At 33.5% G+C, this 20,399-nt stretch overlaps 1 pseudogene; it reads left to right on the top strand.

Annotated features, from left to right (window-relative positions):
• The first annotated feature begins 413 nt into the window (after positions 1-413).
• On the top strand, positions 414-20,107 carry LOC114508449 (annotated as a pseudogene).
• The last annotated feature ends 292 nt before the right edge of the window (positions 20,108-20,399 follow it).

Genomic DNA, 20,399 nt, shown 5'->3' with positions numbered 1-20,399 from the left:
CTTAAGGGTTACATGTAGAACAAGAACAAAAAACATCTATTAGTGAGCCCTGGGGCTTATTAAAACTTAAAAGTGGCAAACTATTGAGGGACCATCAAAAGAAACTCACATAGCCCAACTGGTGTGACTTGGTTGGTTGGGTGTTGTACCACAAAGTAAAAGTTTGCTGGTTCTCTTCCCAGGCAGGGCACGTGCCTGGGTTTCAGGCCCAGGCCCCAGCTGGGGCACGTGTGAGAGGCAACCAATTGATATTTCTCTCACATGTTAATGTTTCTCTCCCTCTCTCTCTTCCTCCCTTCCCTTCTCTCTAAAAATAAATAAATAAAACCCTTTAAAAAAAGAAACGAATACAACTCAGTGAATGTTAAAGCAGAATGAGCAGAAAATGGTGGTGTCTGGGAAGCTAGGTAAAGATGAGAGTCATGAATGAGGGTATGCAAATGAGACTTCAGCTTCAGGCCGTGTCAGAGTCGGTGGTAAGAACTGATCCTTCTGCTGAGATCAACCATAAAACTAGACATAAGGAACGAATCAAGGGTCTTCAAGCATCACACTGGCCTAGAACTTTGATCTCTGAGGGAAGCAAAATCATCAGATGAGACTCATGATCCACCTGTCATCACCTCACCATTGTCCTAGTGTCAAATTCCACCTCCAGGCTAGGTGGCACGACAGCAAACATTGATATTTTCCCACCTAAAACAACTAGAATTTGGACAAACCTACTTAAAACTCTCTCAGTTGTGTGGGCATTAGATTATGAATAACATGTAATGATGTATATAACACAGGAAGCAAATCAGGTGAATCTCACAGTTATTCAAGTTTTCTGAATAGAGAATGTTCCCAGGTTGGAGCGAAGGGAGGGGGAACTCAAACATAACTGTCAGTCCTCCTGAACTGAGGAAATCTTGGGAATCTGGGGTAAACATGGCATAGAATTTGCAGGATATTGTACTAGTGTAGGGAGAGCTGTGCAGAGACACAACTCCAAACAACTCTAGAGGGCCCCTGTAGTTGAAGAGGACTGACCAGCACATGCATTTGAGAGAGCTTCCTAAGGAAGGGAGATGGAGATTCGGGGGAATCATGCCCAGAGCTCGCACAGGGCCAGGAAGAATGCCTGCTCCAACAGCCCAGGTAGAAACCTTCATGATACTTGGGCAGCAGTTCAAATACAAAGGGTTGTCTCAGCGCTGGAAAAATGAATCCTAAATTAAACAGATTTGGTTATGTATAACAAACATCAAAAGCAAAACCCAAGACTATTCAGGTAACTTAACCACTTCTGAGAAAAAAAAATAAAAATATAAATAGGAATACAAAGGTATCCAGCATCAAATAAGGTAAAAAAAAAATAACAGTAATAAAATTAGGGAAAAGAAGCTTCTACAAAAAAGGATATCTATGATGAATCTATACCTAGTTTCATACAAACAACAAAACAATTTGAACTGATGATAAGTGGATTCAACATGGCCAATAATACAAAATCAATCAATGATCATTCTATTTTAATATGCTCGTGCTAAAGAAGGCTACATATATTTTTTATCACATAATTTGTCAGAAAAATTATTCAGATAGGTAACATGTTTTTTAATTAGACATGTGTTAACTACAAAATAAACTGTGGCCACCAAAGAGGCATATTATATTATTTTTAATTTTTAAGTGATAAAATAATAACTTTACACCTAAAATCCAGCAATCTATACTAACTTTGCTCAAGGACAAACTATTTTTTTTTTGAATTGCAGAACCTAGTTACAAAACAAACGAATAAGCAAAATATAACCAGAGACATTGAAATTAAGAACAATCTGACAGTAACCAGAGGGGAGGTGGAAGAGCATAATGGAAAAGGAAGAAGGGTTTTCAAGAACTATAAAGGACACGTGGACAAAACCAAGGAGGGGTGGGATCAGGGGAGGGGGAGGGGGATGGCTGGGACTGGGGGGAGTGGTGTGGGAAAAATGGAGACAACTGTACTTGAAAAACAATAAAAAAACATAAAAACCTTTTTCATGTTATATGGGCATCATTGTTAGGAACTTGTTTTTCCCCTTAGGCTCTTATCACCCACACTGTTTCAGGTCTGCTGACTACTTTGGCTTTGCTTTGCTGTTTTCCTTCACAGACACCCCAAGTAGTTTAAAACTCCTCTACAGATTTTAAATGAATTGTTAAAAGAGTACAAACCTCTAGATGTAAAATAAGTCATGGGAATGTAATGTACATCATAGGAAATTAGCCCATAATATCATAATAACTTTGTATAGTGACAGATGGTAACTAAACTTTATTGTGGTGGTGATTTTATAATGTATATAAAAGTCGGATCACTATGATGTACACCTGAACAAATGAAACTTGATCACCAACTTACACCATACACAAAAATAAATTCAAGGTGGATAAAAGACTGGAATACTCTATTTCACATGCCATGAATATGAAGGGTTTCTGATGTTTTAAAATCTCTACTAGCCCATGTTACATGCTAATTTCAGTATGCTAATTTATGTAGGCCTTGAATAATATGTCTACATAAATTAGAATGAGTTGTCAAATATGATCCATACAGCTATTTTTAAATAAAAAATACATGTTCATATGTCTTCATTATATCTTTTGTACTTTTCAGAAAATATTTATTTCCTATACTGCTCAAATATAATTTTACATATAATAGAAATGAACTTTCTCACCTCTGATTATAATTTCTGGAATAAATTTAAATAGTTTTACTCTCTGCAATGGTCATAAATACTGATGTATACATTAAAACTCTTTTATGTATGTATTTAATTTTAGCAAATATTTGAAAATAAAAAAACATAAAGTATTTTAACAACTTTATAGGTGAACACACCTGTATAGGCACACCTGTGTGCCTATATTAAGAGATTAATTAATCATTATGTATCATGCAATGTTTACCATTCTCAGATTTATTTAATATATGGACTTCCTATTCATGTAGTTAAAATGAATTTTGACAATTTCATAGTTTTAATTTTTCTTGAAAAGTATTTCACTATAAACTTTTTCCACTTCATTTTTTTGACAGGTCTAGAATTTATATTCTCAATATACACCTAATATCATGTGAATCTTTCTTTAGTATTATCTTTCAAATAAATTAAAGTGACTTTCTCCACTCTTTAAAAATTAAGATGTTCATTAAGGTGGCCAAATAATTTACTGCATATATATTACTGCGTAGTCTTAAAGACAGTTAAATTTAAATTCTTAACTAGAACGAAGTGATAACTCACTAGAATTAGAAGGTAGAATATTTAATTAATATTTGGCTTCCCTTATTCTGTAAAGACCCATTAGTGAACTTTGCCTATAAAAGTAAAATGATCCAGTTCTAGTGGGGAAATCACAAATGAGCCCCAACACCTCATGCACATATAATTTAGATTATTTTATATAAACTACAATAATTTTCTTACCCCTAAGGTTTACTCCATCTGTCTCCAGACTAGCTGACAAAATAATGTTCAATAATAAGTATACCAAAGGAAAATTAAAAATGTTTACAAACATTATGTTTTTTTTATTTTTGAAATTTGAACACACCAAAGTAATTGCTCTTTGAAATACAGAGAAAATATCTTTATAAAGATAAATATTGTACAAGTGGTTTAAAATGAAAATAGACACAAAAATTAAGTCTAAAAACAGATGTAAAGGATGACTATGTCCTAAACCAGTTATATCTGATTGAGAATCCTTAAATTTTGTTAAATAATTATTCCAACCATCCACCTTCTCCTCATTCTCAAAGATACGGTGCAGTTTGATTGAATATTTGAATAACTTTCTATTCCAGCTAACACATTCCAAAACTTAACAGACCATCTAACTTGTGAACTTAATAATTTGATTTCATTAATATGTTCTTTAACTTTAAAACACAGCAGAATACATTTTAAATTGCTGGGCAGGAGGAAATGCAAAATATATTTCTCATTTGATTCTTATCTGTGGTATAGAAATATTTATGTTTCTAGATTTTTTTACTTTTAATAATTACTATTTTTACATTTACTTTTTTTGCATTTATGGACAATCTAAATATGTGCAAAATAGAGCATTATGAATATTGATATATTTATCACCAGAACCCAATGATTATAAAAATTATAGACATTCTTTTTTCATTTATACTTCTGATTATTCATTTCATAGCAGATAAACTTCAGACATTTTGTACATTATGTCATTGTAAATATTTCCAGAAGTATTTTAATAAAGATTTTCTCAACTATTGCCACAATAACATTGTCACATCTAAAATTACTTAATGTAGAGCTCTATTATTTTATATCTAGTCATTCATTAACAAATAGGCCTTAAAAAGTTATGAATTTTAATTGATTGTTATGGCTTAAGTATATTTGTCTCCTATAGGTTTCCCCACTCACACCTTTTTCCTAACAGTATGTTAACAGGAGACATTTTTTAAATTTTAATGACTCCTGCAATCTGGCTGTTGGTGTTTACATTCCACATGTTCTTCTCTTCTCCTGAATATGCTGTAAATTAGTACATAAACCAAGTGTCCAGATAAATTCAAGATTAATATTATGGCAAGAATTCCTCACAAATGCTTTTATTACTTCCATTACGTCTATCATAATGTCAGGTTGTCTCTATGTTTGTGAAGTTGGAAACCACTGATGATTCTTTCCTTATTACATTTGCTCATACAAGGTCTCAAAATGTTTTTATGTTTATGATTTTATAAAAAATTAGGGGACAGTCAGCTCTTCTGTTACATTTTAATTGTTTTTCCCTATGTAACCAATAATATATATATTTATCTATTTATTTTTGAATGTTTATTTTATAACATATTATTTTGCTCAAGCTTTTACTTTGCTGTTGGCTATTTTAGGTTTCACAGACATGTAACCATCTTATAATGATTAAATAGAGTTTTGTTTAATCATTGCCAGTATTTATGCTTCTAATTTACTCCTTTTGTCTAACTGGACTAGCTAGTACCTCTAGTTTAGTTTTAAATAATAATTAGAATGAACGACATTCTGGTCTTCACCCTGACTTTATTAATGTGTCCCTGTGTTTCCACATTCAAAGCAATAAGGACTTTGATATATATGTGTATTTTGATCATGTAGGAGACCATTTTTCATCAATATCTTGTTTTTAGCATGGTGGTTATTGGATTTAATGGATTCCTTTCTTTTATTCTTGCAGGTGATCAAATATTTTTTCTAAGAATATGTATGCATACATGTGCATGTGCACATATATTTGTGCATGTGTTTGTATGTGTTATAATTTACTTTTTGTAAGCAATTATTTATATCCTGAGAATTGATGTTATATTTGATTCATAAATAAAATTGGGAATTTTTCTATCTTTGCTTTGAGACAGTTTTAGTAGCATTGTGATTGTGTAAACTTTAAAGACATGTTCATAGATGATATCCATGAGATATCTGATATTTTGACATTTGGGATACTTTTCTCCAGGTACCATTTTGGGCTGGCGCATATATTTTCTAGTAGAGCTCTGTATGTACATTCTCTGTGTCTCTTGATGGTCTAATTCAATTTTCTGCCTCCCTGTCATCAAATTTGGTCATTATTTTTCATACAAAACTATCAATTTTGTGTACTTATTTTCACTATTTTAAATGAGTATGGGCAAAGTAATCTTACCTAAGTATTTTTAAATGTTTGTTTCAGTTATCTCCTCTGTCATTTCTAGTTTGTATATTTGTACTTTCTCCCTCTAATTTTCATTTAATATCAAGTCTTTTAACTGTTTTTTTTTATTTTATTTAAATTGTTGTTGCAGTACAATTTTCTATCTTTTACTCCCACCCCAACCCACCCGCCCAGTCCTCCCCTCCTCCTTCCCATTTCCACCTGCCCCTAGTTTTTATCCATGTGTCCTTTATACTCGTTCCTGTAAACCCTTCCCCTTTTCCTCTGAAATTCCCCTGAAATTCCCTCTCCTCTCCCCTCTGAACTCCGTCAGTCTGTTTTTCATTTCAGTGTTTTTGGTTATATTACACAATGGAATTCTATGCAGCAGAAAAAAAGAAGGGGCTCCTACCCTTTGCAACAGCAGAGATGCAACTGGAAAGTATTATGCTAAGCTAAATAAGCCAGGCAGTGAAAGACAAGCAAAATTTTTAACTGTTGTTTTTAAATAACCATCTTTTGCACTAATTAAATTTTTCTAATTTTTAATGTTTCTTGTTAATTTATACTTTTTTCTTTCTCTCAATTTCTTCAATCTGCAACAGTTATTTTTCAGTTTTTAGTGTAGAGTGTTTAATTCATTATCATTCTGTTGTCTTTGTTCTGTGTTAATATTGGTATGTAATGCAATTTGTTTGTTTCTAATAATCATTTGTTGTCTCCAATAGATTATGAGATGCTTTATTTTAATTACCATTGCTTCACATAAATGCTCAACTACATTTTATAATTCTTCTCTGACATAGGTGTTAAAAACAATCTGTTACAGGGGTGTCAAACTCATTTTCACCAGAGGCCACATCAGCCTTGTGGTTGATTGCCTTCAAAGGCTCAAATGTAACTTTAGGACTGTATAAATGTAACTACTCCTTAACTAGGGGCAAGGAGCTCAGCAGTGCCATGGGGTAGAAAGAAGGTGCTGGGCTGGATAAAGCAAGGCAGAAGGTGGGTCTTGTGTTTGCCACCTGTGTCTTAGATGATAGGGCCTTTTCCATCTTGTTATAATTTCCAGCTGACTGTTCTACTCTACTTTTTAGAGTTAATTAAAATGTTCTTTGGGCTTAAGGTACATTTTTATGTGCACTTATATCATTTATTACTCCACATCAGAGTTCATTATTTATATAATCTACTTTCTTGTTCATGTGTATTTGTGTTACTTCTACTAATTATGCCCAATAAATTAAAATATATGTTAAAAATTTTGTAATTGATTCAGTTCTCTTTCTTATTATAGCTTCTGTATCCTCTTTTGATAAAACTGTTTTTGATTTATATGAATTAGTGGCCTTATCAATTTAATTGCATTGTTAGTTGGTAGTAAATTTGCATTGATAAATATCAAGATTGAAAACCTGTTTTTAAAATTATTATTAATTTAATTCACCTGATATATGTTAATGAAGCTTTATTTTTACTTTTTTAATTTTAACTTTTCTGGGCTTCTTTGTTTCCTTGCAGAGAGCAGAGTTTTGGATTTTTCTTAGTTATTTATCTTCATACTACTTAGTATTCATGATAATACTACTTTACAGGATGCTTCATTTTTTATTTTTTGTTTATCTTTATGTTTGTATCTTATGCTAGACTATAGTTGACCTTGTTTTCAAGGTGCTTTATTCATCTCCTCTAGCCCATCTGAACTCGTCTCTTTCATACCGATGACAATCGCATTGATTTCTTCAAACTTGGGTCAGAATAGCTGCCCGACCTGATTTCTTTTTATGCAAGTCCTCCTGATAATTCTCAGAATCTTTATCTTAAATTTTCTATCAGAATAACTTATTTTTTGGAATTACACTTTCTGTTTATTTTGAGTATATGTGTCAATGTTTCTTAACACCTCTTGAAGAAATTTACAAATTTTTGTCTAAGATATGCTTTCTGGTTTATGATTCCCCCAGCCCCTGGCAACCACCTTTCTACTCTCCTTTGAAACTGACTATTTTAGATTCCACACTTAACTGAGATCATGCCATATTTGTCTCTCTGTGTCTGCATATTTTATTTAGTACGAGGTTCATGAGGTTCATCCACATTGTCAGAAATGGCAGAATCTCCTTCCTTTCAAAGGTTGAAAATGTTCCATTGCACATGTATGTAGTATATATAAATAAATTCAGATAGACATTTAGTTGTTTCTGTATCTTGGCTACTGTGAATGATGCATGCAATTAGTATCTCTTTGAGATACTCATTTAATGTTCTTTGCATATATATTCAGAAGTGGGATTGTTGCATAATAGACCAGGAACTATCAATGTAGTTTATTTCTAGAGGAATGTAAGATAAACAATTATTGAAGTGAGCTACAACAAATGTTTATTTCTCTGTATTTTTGTATACCTAAGTGTTTTGGGGGACTTATTTGTCATGTCTTAGAAAGCTCCCTTGCCCCTTCCACTGCGTGAGGTCACAGCGTAGAGACAGTGCGCTATGAACCAGGAAGCCGGCTCTCTGCAGGCATTGCATGTGCCCCAGCCTTGATCTTGGACTTTCCAGCTTCCAGGAAGGTGAGGAATAAAGTTTTGTTTTGTATAAGCCATCGTGCCTACAATTTTTGTTATAGCATCTCAAATGGACTGAGATATTTGTTTTGTTGTTGTTTTGTTCTTTTATTCTTTAAGGTCTTTTCTCATTATTCTTTGCTAAAGAAATTTTAGTGTCTTCGATTTTTTAGTAACATGGTTCCACTAATTTGAAAACTATGAGAGGAACAGAAATTAACGTATGTCTCCACTGAGACTGAATTAGGTAACTATGATGTACATAGTAAGATAGAGTCTGGTTTGCATATTTGTGAAGTGTCAGATAATATTTTTATGGTATTTTGAGTGTTTAGCTGATTATTTTATATGTATTCAAAGTTTTAGCTCAGTTTGATATATTCTAATTCAAGATATCTAAAGTCAATTAAAACTTAAATCCCTAAAGACACCTACTATACTGATGTTCATACAAAAGGCTAGGTACCTTTTTCTGAATATTTGAGAATACTTTCAAGACCCATAGGAAAGTAAAAATAAAGACCTAACTTTGCCAGATTGACAATTTCAGAAACCCGTTATCTAACTAATGCAAAATAACCTTATACAAGACCGTGAAACAATGAACCCTGTCAGCCACAGGCAGCTCTGTACAAAGTTGAGTTAAGTTTGGGGCTCTGAGATATCAGGCATAATGATTGACTTAAACAAAGTCTGTCTGTGGTACAAGGCTTCAGGAGTACCTAGAATCTTTGGCACAACAGTTCTGACAATGTGATTGGATGAAGATTGGCAATGAGGTAGGAAACTCGGGGCGTGGTAGAAAAAGAGGTTCAGTTATGTTCCTCTATTCAAATAGAAGTGGACTCCAGAAATTTGTCAGGGCTTAATTTTATGTTATTTCCCTTTTATTACTGAGTCTTAGTTCAGCCACATAGCAAGCACTTTGATACTGATAAGGCTGGGAGAATGTGAGCATCCTGGTAAAAAGCAAAGAAACAACTTTTTCTCAAAAACTATAATGAGTTTTTGAGACATTAGTCTCAAAGTATTGGATAACGTGAGAAAACCTGGATCATAAGTATAAATATGGCATAAGCTGCCTGTCTGCTATAAAGTGAGCAAGAGTGTCATTTTGCTCTCCATTTACAGAATTAGAAAAAGAAAAAATGACTAAATAACCTCAAAGTTTGTCTCAGTTAAAAAAAAACAAAAGAAAGACTAATTTTTTAAAAAGCTATTCATCATCTTAATTGCCTGCTTCTGAACTCCTGTTGCTACATTACAGAGTGAACTTTCAAGAAAATAGTTCATTCAGTTCAGTTTTAATTTGAGCTTACATCCATGAACAGATGGAAGGAATTGTTTAAACAAAGAAAATACAGCAAATTAAAGTGTTTGTTGTTTTTCAAGAACTAATAATAAAGATACTTTTTGAAATAAGACAATTATAAATTTACATGCACTATTAAATACATAGTAATATTTCACTTCTGAGAAATAGTTTTAATTATAATGAGAAAGTATCTTTGCTGTAAAAAACATAAAGGCAAAATATATGAGGATACATTTCATTTCTATCCCCATAGAGTTTTGCATAGTTAAATGAATCTTCAAAAACAAGATTCAAAATATACCAAAATAATACCTCACTTCAATTTAAAGTTTACTAGTTTTCTTTAATCCCAAGAAGTCTGAATAGTTATTCATAAAACCTAATAGATTGGAAATCTATTTTACATAAGGATGTTTACATATCCCTTCCCAATAAAAAAAAAAGCAATCGTTTTGGAAACTTAAGGGTTTAGATTTAATCAAGTTTTTAAATAAATGTGACACAATGAAAGTCTTGTAAAAACTGAAGTAGAGCGGTATCCACTAGACATGCCACATGACTGAGCAGAAAATACTGTAACGGTGACCATACCCAAAATCAGTGTATCAGCAAACAGGAAACGAGTTCTTGAGATTAAAAATAATAAAATTGTATAGGTGATAATATAGTCATATATATTTGAATATATATATGCTGAATGGAATTCCCACATGTCTAATTTTACTATCAGGTACAAATTAAATGTTCAAGAGTAACATGGGAAAGGGTTATTGATAATAAGCAGAATATTTACACTTTATTATTTTATTATAAATTAACCACTACTTAGATCTAAAGTGCTTTCCTTTTTTTCTTTAAGCTTTTTAATCTGTTCTGCAATCTGCTTTATGTATAATTCAATTTCATTCCCTAACACATGAATGAATAGTATAGTCAAAATTATTTAAAAGCAGAAATCACATTCTTTCTAAAAATTATTCAATTGCCATTGTGTACAGAGTAAAAATAAAACTCCTATATTCTCATTCATTATTATGCCCCTATGTATTGCTTTAATCTTAGGTCTTAAACACATCACACTCTAAGCTCCAACTATGCTGAACAATTTTCGTTCCTTTCCTGTAATATGTCTCTATTCTGAGCAAGTAAGTACTTGCCTATAAGACTTCTTAGCTATGTCCCTCACTCTTAATTTTAATTTCTCTAGAAGTCTTTTCTAAATTTCCATTTCTTTCCTCTATAAACCTTACCATCAGCTCTAGCAAATCAGTTATTATGCTGCATGGGAATTGACTGCTTTTTAGACTATTAGTGATTTGGGAAAATGTCCACCTGTCATTTCCCACTATGTGGTGGGGCTTTTTATGAATTCATCAAAATTTGCTTGGCCTTTTTATATGTCAACTAAATATTTTATCACAACATTTCAGGTAAATGATCTGACATATTTTATAAATCCCATTGTGGCTGTGTTTATTTATGCTAGCATTTTAGTCAACATGCCCCCAAACATTCATTTCCATGATGTGAGAGAAGATGACATAGGTATCATCAAAGTGAATCACAACTGCAGAGAGTAAATGATTGCTTTCTGCAGTTAAAAAGTTACATCCAAAACATACATTACTTATCCCTCACAGTGAGATTTAATACACATTTTGATGCAACATTTCAAATGGATTAAAGTGGAACAGTCTTCCTTAAGAATGGGATTTAGCCTTGAAAATCCTGACGCGATAAACTCACTTCATTATATGTGAACACATACTTATTGCATAATCACTAATTCTCTGGTTAAAAAAAAAAAGAAATGAAAACATTCTAAAATATCCATCTGAGAATCCACCGCATTATATCTAAATACAGGGTCTGTCACAACTAATGCCCCTTTTTCATCACAAAATCTTTTATTACAAAATAATAAGCTTATAATTCCATAACATGACAGTATCACACTGAAGCACAAAATATGACATTTTAGGTGAAATGTTTGAATTAAAGCAATCAGTCATTCTACCCAGATTATGACCCTACTGACCATAGTCAAGCAGCCCTTACTCCTGCCAGACCCTGCATATTTGTCAATGTGTTGTCATGTAGGTTGATGCTTCTTATATTGCTTTATATTTTGAGCCAATGTGTGAAGAGCTATTTTTCATTACCATTCTACTGTGTGTTGCTTTAAATTTGATTTTATAACCTTGCTACTTTAGGTTAAGTATACCAACATATCTAAAAATAGAAAAGAGTTTCTTCTTTCAGAACTTTAGAGAAAATTATTGGAAATAGGCAGTCTTTCTGATGAAACACAGCATTTCTATAGAAAGTAATGTTGTCCAGCACTGTTCCAAATGATGTCTTATTGGGAACTGCCCTGTCTGGTATCAGAAGCTGTAACTCCCACCAAGGCTAAGGCTGAGGGAATGACCTTGGACCATAAGCCACCAAGGAGACAAAAGCTTATCTCCCTGGCAGGAGTGCCGCTTCTGCTCCTTTTACTTCACCCTGCCTGGCTCCCAATGCTTGGCCAGTTAGCCAATGATGGGTAAGATTCCCCAAGGGGGGAACGACTTGAGACAGGCACGATCACATGGGAGGCCCCCAAGGAAGGACTTTGGGGGCTACAGCAAAAGGGGGTGATGGACTCCTGCCCCTCGGCTTTGAGAAAACCTGAGTCCTCATTGTCTGCCAGAAAATCTCCTAATCTCTTGGCTGCCTTACTTCCCTTGCTCCACCTAAGCCTGAAACAATGACAGAGGGCGGTACAGCTCTGTGCTGGAAAGGGTGGGTTTCCTGGGCAATCAGGCTTAAGAAAGAATATGTAAAACCCTGTGAGACCTGCTTTGTTTAGAATGCTCTCAACTGATAAGGCTCCAAAGAAGAAGTTTGTTCCTCAAAGATTATAGCTCTTTAGCTATCTGACCCTGAATCAAAATAGGCCCTCAGAGTTCCTTGTTATCTATTGTTTGATCCTTACCTCCTGGCAATGATTAATAAGCTTTACCTGAATTCCTGTGTAAATGAACCCAATAAAAGCCTGCTTGGGTGGGAGAATGGGGCGCTTTCCACTAGAGAGAGTGGCCATTCCGTCCCTATTTCCCCACAGGACCTGGTTGTCTGTGTGTATGTTTTTCTCATGTTTCGACAAGCCATCCGCAGCGTTCCACGGTCACTGCAGGCCAGTGGTCGTGTCAATGTCTTTCTTTTTTCTTCTTGAAAGTTAGAATTTGAGTGTTTAAGTGCCTAGTAGGTATGCACAGTCTAACCAGACTTTATGAAATATATAAATATATCTATCTGTTAATTTGGTATTGTATTACTTATTTGACACATTTTAACATGTAGCAAACCTTGATAAAATGCATGGCAACACAAATGCAGCAGGAGAAGAACACAGACATATTTTTCTTTGAATGATATAAAACATTATTTTTTTTTTCACCTGAATGTAAACCCATAAGGAAAACCCCCTGAAGTAGGATGAATCTATCCCCAACCTTCATAACCAGCTCTGTGCTTAAAAACGTTTAGTCAGTAACTTGAAACTGCTCGTTGTTTTCACAGCATTAACTTACTTTAATATAATGCTGCATATCCATTATTATTATGCTATTATTACTAATTTCATTTATATTATTCAATGCATGCTAATTGCTAGTCATTATGATATTAATTTAATATATATGGCATCCTCTTCTGGCATTGTCATCACTCCTAAAGATAAGTCTATATGCTTAGTGCCAATGATGTTAACAACACAATTATGAAAATACATGGAATAATAGATACACAAACATTTTTCTCTGTATCATAGATCATGAAGTTTTATATGCAAGTTTTTGGAAAGTTATGGATATACTTATTAATTAAAAATTCAGAATGCTGCAAACAAGTTTAAAACAATTTACACATTTATTCACTGATTTAAATACTTTTTCATCAAAAAGAGCATGCATATTTGTAAAAACATAGCTATTAAAATGGTTTTACATTTTTAATTCACATTTTAAATATTTCAATATTTTCCATTCCCAAATTTCCTTTTTGTAACCAATATTGTTGTAACAATGTTGGCAGCAGAAGTTAGTGATACAGAGAATGACTCCCTGAGGGAAACAAGATTCAATTTCATGCATGAATGTTTATTTAAAAACTAAGTTATTAAACAAGGGTAGGTTTTTAAACATAGTTCACATGTTAAAAAATAACTCAAAGGAAAAAGTAAAATGAAAGTCCGTGTCTTCCCCTTACTCAGGTGTTAGAGACATGAATTAATCCCTTTGCCGAGATAATTTTAATTAATGGAATCCTAAATATCCAAAGGATATAGACCCAGAATATCATTCTCTTTTTTATTATTTTCTTACTATTATAGTTAAGTTTTGATATTTGCATTTGCAGAAGGGTTGGTTTGCATTATTTTGTTGCCGGATGAGTTGGCTAGCTTTGTATTTTGAAAAGGTTTAATTACTTAGACATTTCTGTTCACTGCAGTCATCATCACTCTGAACAAGCCCCTTGTAGTTCCTGTCGATACCACACAATTTTTCTTTTAATGAGTATGCACTTTTACATGTGTTAACTAAGTCCTTGCTTATGTATACTTTTAAAAATATATGTAGTTTTATTTTATGTACAGCAATGGAAAAAGTAAGTTTACAGTTATGAGTATGAGAAACACCATTTATTCTTGTATTATTATTTACCTACTATTGAATTATTTGGTATTATTATTGACCGACTTTTGCCCACCCCTGTGTATTTTTAATTTGTGCAAATATTTTATGTAAAATATTAGTCTGTTTCTTACTGTTACATTAAGTATCATAGATTTAGGACATATCCAAGTAGCTGTATGTATGTTTACTTCATTAATTTATGTTTTGTTGGGTTTTTAATTTAATCTTTATTGCATTTCTTTCATGACCATTTAGTCCCCTTATATACCCTCCCCTCAACAATCACCACACTGTTGTCCATGTCCATGAGTCTGTTTTCTTTTTGGCTCCATCCCTCCACCCCTAACCTCCCCTTCCTACTAGCTGTCATCTATTTTCCATCTACGAGTCTGTCTCCATTTTCCTTGTTAGTTCAGTTTATTCATTTGATTTCACTTATGAGTGAAATCATATGGTATTTGTCTTCCTGGGGCTTATATTATGAATCTTTGTACACATTTATTTATGAACTTTATATTAGTTTCTTTGAGAATATATACACAGCAGTAATTTTATAAAACAATAGAAATGAATTTTCACTAACCATCAGATCTTTTTCTAACACTTTGATTACCCTCTCCATTTCCTCTCAAGTATATTTGAAAATGTTACCCACATACTTGCCCACCTGGGACTTATTTTAACATATTTTAGATACTAATTACCATCATTAGGGCCTGACAAACATCAGCACAGTATTAAATAGGTCTCTCAATTTATTTATGACTTTCTTTGACAAAAATTATTGAAATTTTACAAATTTCTTTAAAAATGCCAGGGGCATTCAGTAGTAGATCATTGATACTTTCTATATTTTACTGCATTTGCAAATAACTTTATTTGCTATTGTATTGCCCAGTTTGCTACTGTTGCTAGAGCGAGATCCAACTGGCAAATTGGTACTTCCTGCAGCTGAATTTTTCTGGAGCAGACACTTAGTGGGGAGATTCAAGACGTTTGCTCAGCATCAATACCTATGAAAGAAGAGGATGAAAGCAGAACTGGGCAGGGGAAGAAGTAAAAATACAGTGCAGGCCCTGGAAAGCCTTAGCCAGCTAGGAGGGGCCTGTGAGGTCAGTGTGCCCTTGGGAGTTTTCAGAGAAGGGTCAAACACTCAGACTTTGGACCCTGCTTTCCTCAGTCAGTAAAGTTGGACTGTCCTGGGAAGGAAGAGATTCTGTACATGTTTTCAAGCTCAAGGCTTAAAACATAAATAGTAATTTTTGAAAAAGTCTTTCTGGGAGTCCTGAGCAACCATACAGGGTTGCCAAAAGTAGGTTTACAGTAGTAAGTACACAGAGTCAATTCTTGTACTATTATTTATTTTCCATGTGAACAACTGTAAACCTACGTCTTCCCACCCTTATAACAAATATCCAACAACCCCCCGAGTTCACGATGTGGGAATTCCATATTTAGGCCTTCTGATAGGAAGGGACTAGCTAAGTTCAGCTTTCCTCCATGTCTTCGACATTCTAGACAGGCAAGGTGGGCAATCTCAGACCCCCCAGAGCAGTCCATCTGCCGGATGGGTAGCAGTGAATGCCTTTACTCAATACCAAGTGGAGCAAAATAATTTCACAGCTTACCACTGCTCAAATCTGTTCATGAAATAGTGCATATCCTGCAATGGTTGCTTCAAGCCTCTACATTTGGGAATAATTTGTGTAACAATGTACATGTAGAGTATATCCACTATATCAAACACATACACACAAAATTCACATTTTCTGTTGCTCTACAGAACGTTTCACTGTAAGTACCACCTGCTCAATTTTAAACCAGGTGTAAAGTAATTGTGCACATATTTGCAGGTATTTTTTCATGTACATATGTATGAGTTTCCTGCTAATTATTGCCAAGCACAAGTTCAATTGTGTTTATATCAAGAGAACCATTTACAGCTCTGGAATGTCATGTAAACTATAAGAATGTTACATAAAATTAAGATGATTAAAAGTACGAAGTTTGTTACCAGCATTTGAAAGAATTAGGGCTAATTAAATTTTTATATTTGAATGTATTACTACTTAATATAGTATTCAAATGGTTAAAATATTGGAGAATATTGGAGCTAATTAAAATATTGGAGAATGCTATGAAAAATAAATACTATATTCATTCTGCATGGTTTTAGAATGCACAGACTTGTCCCCAAAACAGGCATATCAAAGATTGTTGTAACAAATGAAGCTCCACCCAAATGCAACAAGTGGCTTTGGGACATAGGACTTTTCGGGCCCAAAACAAAACAAAACTAAATGAAACAAACAAACAAAAAACTTTATCTAGAATGATAGGGTTGTTATGGTGAGTTTCTAGGGTTGTCTAATCTAACATTACTGTCTGGGTAGTTTGAACAGTTAATCTTCAGTATTATTATGTTATACGTGGGCTCAACAGAGATGCGCTTCAGCACCGTGTGTGAGCAGTGATACCACAGTGTAGCAGAAATGGGAAGCTTTCTCTACTGTACCTGCAGCTCCCCTTTCTCAGAACTAAATAACTGAATGCCATATAGAGGCTGTCACCAATCTGTTCACTTCGAATAAAAGCAAAAAAAAAAGTCATTTGTGTCCCTGTATGTATGGATGCCCTCACTTTGTGTACATGTGAAAAAGTCTGACCTGTATCCTTCACTAATGTAGCTTGACATATGCGTTGGATGAATATGAATCAACTTGCCATACACTGGATCCCGTGAAATTATGCACTCTCAGTTGCTGTAAATGATCAGGATTCAAAGCTCTCTTGATGAGAATCAGGTTGGAAAGGAAACTAGAAAACAGGGAAGACACTGTGAGTGCTTCTGTTTTAAGGATCTGACGCGTTTTCTGTGCTTGGACTTTGAGATGATATGAATCATATGAGGCCTCCTTTCTTATCAAACAACAATGGAACAGGTAGAAGAAAGATGTTCACATTCTTTAAGAATTATTTGTACATGATTGTCCATTCACTTATTTCCCATTTCCGTTTCCTCATTTCCTATTCTAGTTTCCGGGAAAGTCATATAGATGTTTGCTTATGTAGCTTGATGTGGTCGAGATAAGTTGGTGCTCATAAAACTGTCATACAAGTGTGCTTTTATATATACTCACAAATTCTTCATTTACCATGCAAATAAAATTACAAAGAAAAATTACGTTTATGAAAATAGCTCATTCCTGTGATGACAATGTATTCAAATAGTAATATCATGCTCCTAATTGAAATATTAACAATAATTTCTATCCAATATTAAATCTAGACCTGTACTGCCATTCTCCCTTTCTTCATTTTCTTTTTCTGTCCCTCCCACTCAAATATGGGAAGTTGACACTCCTGAATAATAAATGGTAAAACACTCAATGAGCTGGTGTTTTTCTCTGTAACTTCTTTTAACACTATATTTGAAACACCTGCAACCCATGTATAGACGAATAATTTTTTTGCATAATGTCACAAGTTTGTTGTAACTCAAATTCAATATGAAGTGAAATTACTCCAGTTAACATTAGATTTATAAGAAGCGTGAGATTTATTTAAGGAATAATTACAAATAGAGCTTCCTATTATTATAATTGTACAGTGTCTCAAAAAAGATCTCACAAAATGTGCAAATTATTATAGGGCAATCTGTAAATCTGCTTTATGGATTAAGAAACAAGACAAAAATTTCTCATTGAATTTTCTATGGTCACATATTTGGTCATAGGTTTTTAAGAATTTAAAACCTATTCATACTTATGTCAGTGCCTAGAGTACATTTACTTATTCATTTATCCAATTAATTTTTATTGGGTAACTACTTTGTGCTAGGTCTAATAGAGTCCAACTTAATAAATTCATTAATTTGTTTTCTTATTACTTTAGCTTTTTTGATATTATCTTTTACATAGGGGTTTGTAAGGGTTAAATAAGTATCATATTACTAGGTGTAAAATGCCTGTTAAAGTACCTGACGTATAATGAGAAATACACACACACACACACACAGTTGTGCTTGAGATTTTATGATTGGGTAGTTTAAAAATTAGATAAATAGAAGAAGAGAAAGTTATTTATTATTCTTAAAATTTGCAATTAAATTTTCACCATACATTGAAAACATATACCATAGAACTTCAAAGAAACCTTCACTCACAGAAGACTTCATGGAGGATTTGTCTTTTTATGCAATTAAAAAAAAAAAACAGGCAAATTCTTTCTTGGTAGGACACAATGCTTAAGAAAATGCACAAAATTTATTATGAACTTAGGCTTCATATCATAATTTAGTCAGTATAGTCAAATAAAAATAATGACTAAGTTAATCCATCTTTTTCCAATCATATACAAAGTAGCTAGTTAAGAGTAAGGATTCAGTTCACTATTATTACCTTTATAAGTCACAACCTTTTGTCAATATTTATATTTAAATTTTGCAGACTTAATTCTGTTATAATTAACATTAAAGATGGGAGGTATTTTCTATAAATACAGTGTTTCTTTCTAGATTTTCTGTGAGTTTCCAGTTAAATTATAAAAGAAAATATAAAATTGATAATTAGCCCCCCCTCATTTTATTGGACTCTAATGAGTTTTCCTTATTTGTCAAGACATACTCATGAATTATTTATATTCTCAAATGAAAAGTATGATGTAGAAAAATAAGCAGTTAAACAAACATAGTTGGGATGAAACTGATCTCATAACTAAGGATGTAATTTAGAACATTCACTGCAATTTCCTTTTTTAAAACAATAAGAAAAAAAAGCAGTGAATCAGCTCTGTTTTGTTATGTTCCTTCCAAATCTTTTTTCCCTATATTTTTTGTCTGTCAGGCTATTTTTGACTTTTCTTGATTTTCACCCTAATTCTTTCCAACTGTTTGAGAACTGGAATAATTTTGGTGATGTGTTTCATTTCTTGTATGATTTTTGCAGAGCAAACTTGTTGGAACACTGGCAAACTTGCCTGTCTGCTAACACTGAAAACTGTCACCTAAAATTGACATCCAGACAAGATTTTGTGAGTGCTCTTAGTAAGAGAAAATACAAAAAAAAAAATGTATGCATAATAATATGGTAAATTTCTCAAAATAATTCCTGAATTTTAGACATTTTATTTAGGATATTTTTTCCTATCAAAAACATCTATTTAATAATTCACTTTGAATGACAATTATACTTGAGCTTGATTCTAAAATAACACTCCAAGTGCTGTGGCATCTGGTGATATGAGTTCTTTTGAAAACAACTGACAATGAGCTTTTTTAGGCGTTTGGCTAGAAGGTGAAGGTTCAGCTTCCTTCCATCTTCCTGAATGGCCCAAAGTTCAAGCCCAACAAAATCAAACTCATATATCTGAGGTGCAACAGTGGGGAAGTCGGTGCCACATCTGCCCTGGCCCCCAAGATTGGCTCCCTGGGCCAGTCTCCCAAAAAGGACCGTGATGGCATCGCCAAAGCAACCTGTGATTGGAAGGGTCTGAGGATCTCAGTGAAACTGACCATTCAGCACAGACAGGCCCAGATCGACTAGTGCCTCCTGCCTCTGCCCTGATCGTCAGCACCCTGAAAGAACCATCACGAGACAGAAAAGCAAAAACAAACAAACAAAAAACATCCCCCCCCACCCAAGAAAACATCAAACACAGTGGAAATATCACTTTTGATGACATCGTCAACATTACCTGACAGAAGGAGCACCAGCCTTCAGTTAGAGAACTCTCTGGAACCATTAGTTAGAGATCCCGGAGACTGCCAAGTCCGTGGGCTGCAATGTTGATGGCCGCCTCCCTCGTCACACCATGGATGACACCCACCTGGTGCAGTGGCATGTCCAGCTAGTTAAAAACTACAGGGAAAATATTTCAATGGAAGATTATTTGACAAACAAACAAACCAAACCAAAAGAAAACAAAACAAAAAAATACCCCAAAAATGATGAGAGCATAAAAGGGGAAAAAAAACACTAAAATTTTACTCTAGGGTGATATGAGATGGTAAGTTACTTTCCTAGAATTGTACATTCTATCATATATATATATATATATATATATATACTAACACTATATAGGTAATATATGATTGTACAATTTTTGAATAAATGAATTATTAATATGCCATATACTGAAAGAGGGATA

Source organism: Phyllostomus discolor, chromosome 11 (assembly GCF_004126475.2).
Source record: "Phyllostomus discolor isolate MPI-MPIP mPhyDis1 chromosome 11, mPhyDis1.pri.v3, whole genome shotgun sequence".
NCBI classification, from domain to species: Eukaryota; Metazoa; Chordata; class Mammalia; order Chiroptera; family Phyllostomidae; genus Phyllostomus; species Phyllostomus discolor.
The sequence above is the reverse complement of the archived record's forward strand: the minus strand, read 5'-3'. Positions and strand labels throughout refer to the sequence as shown.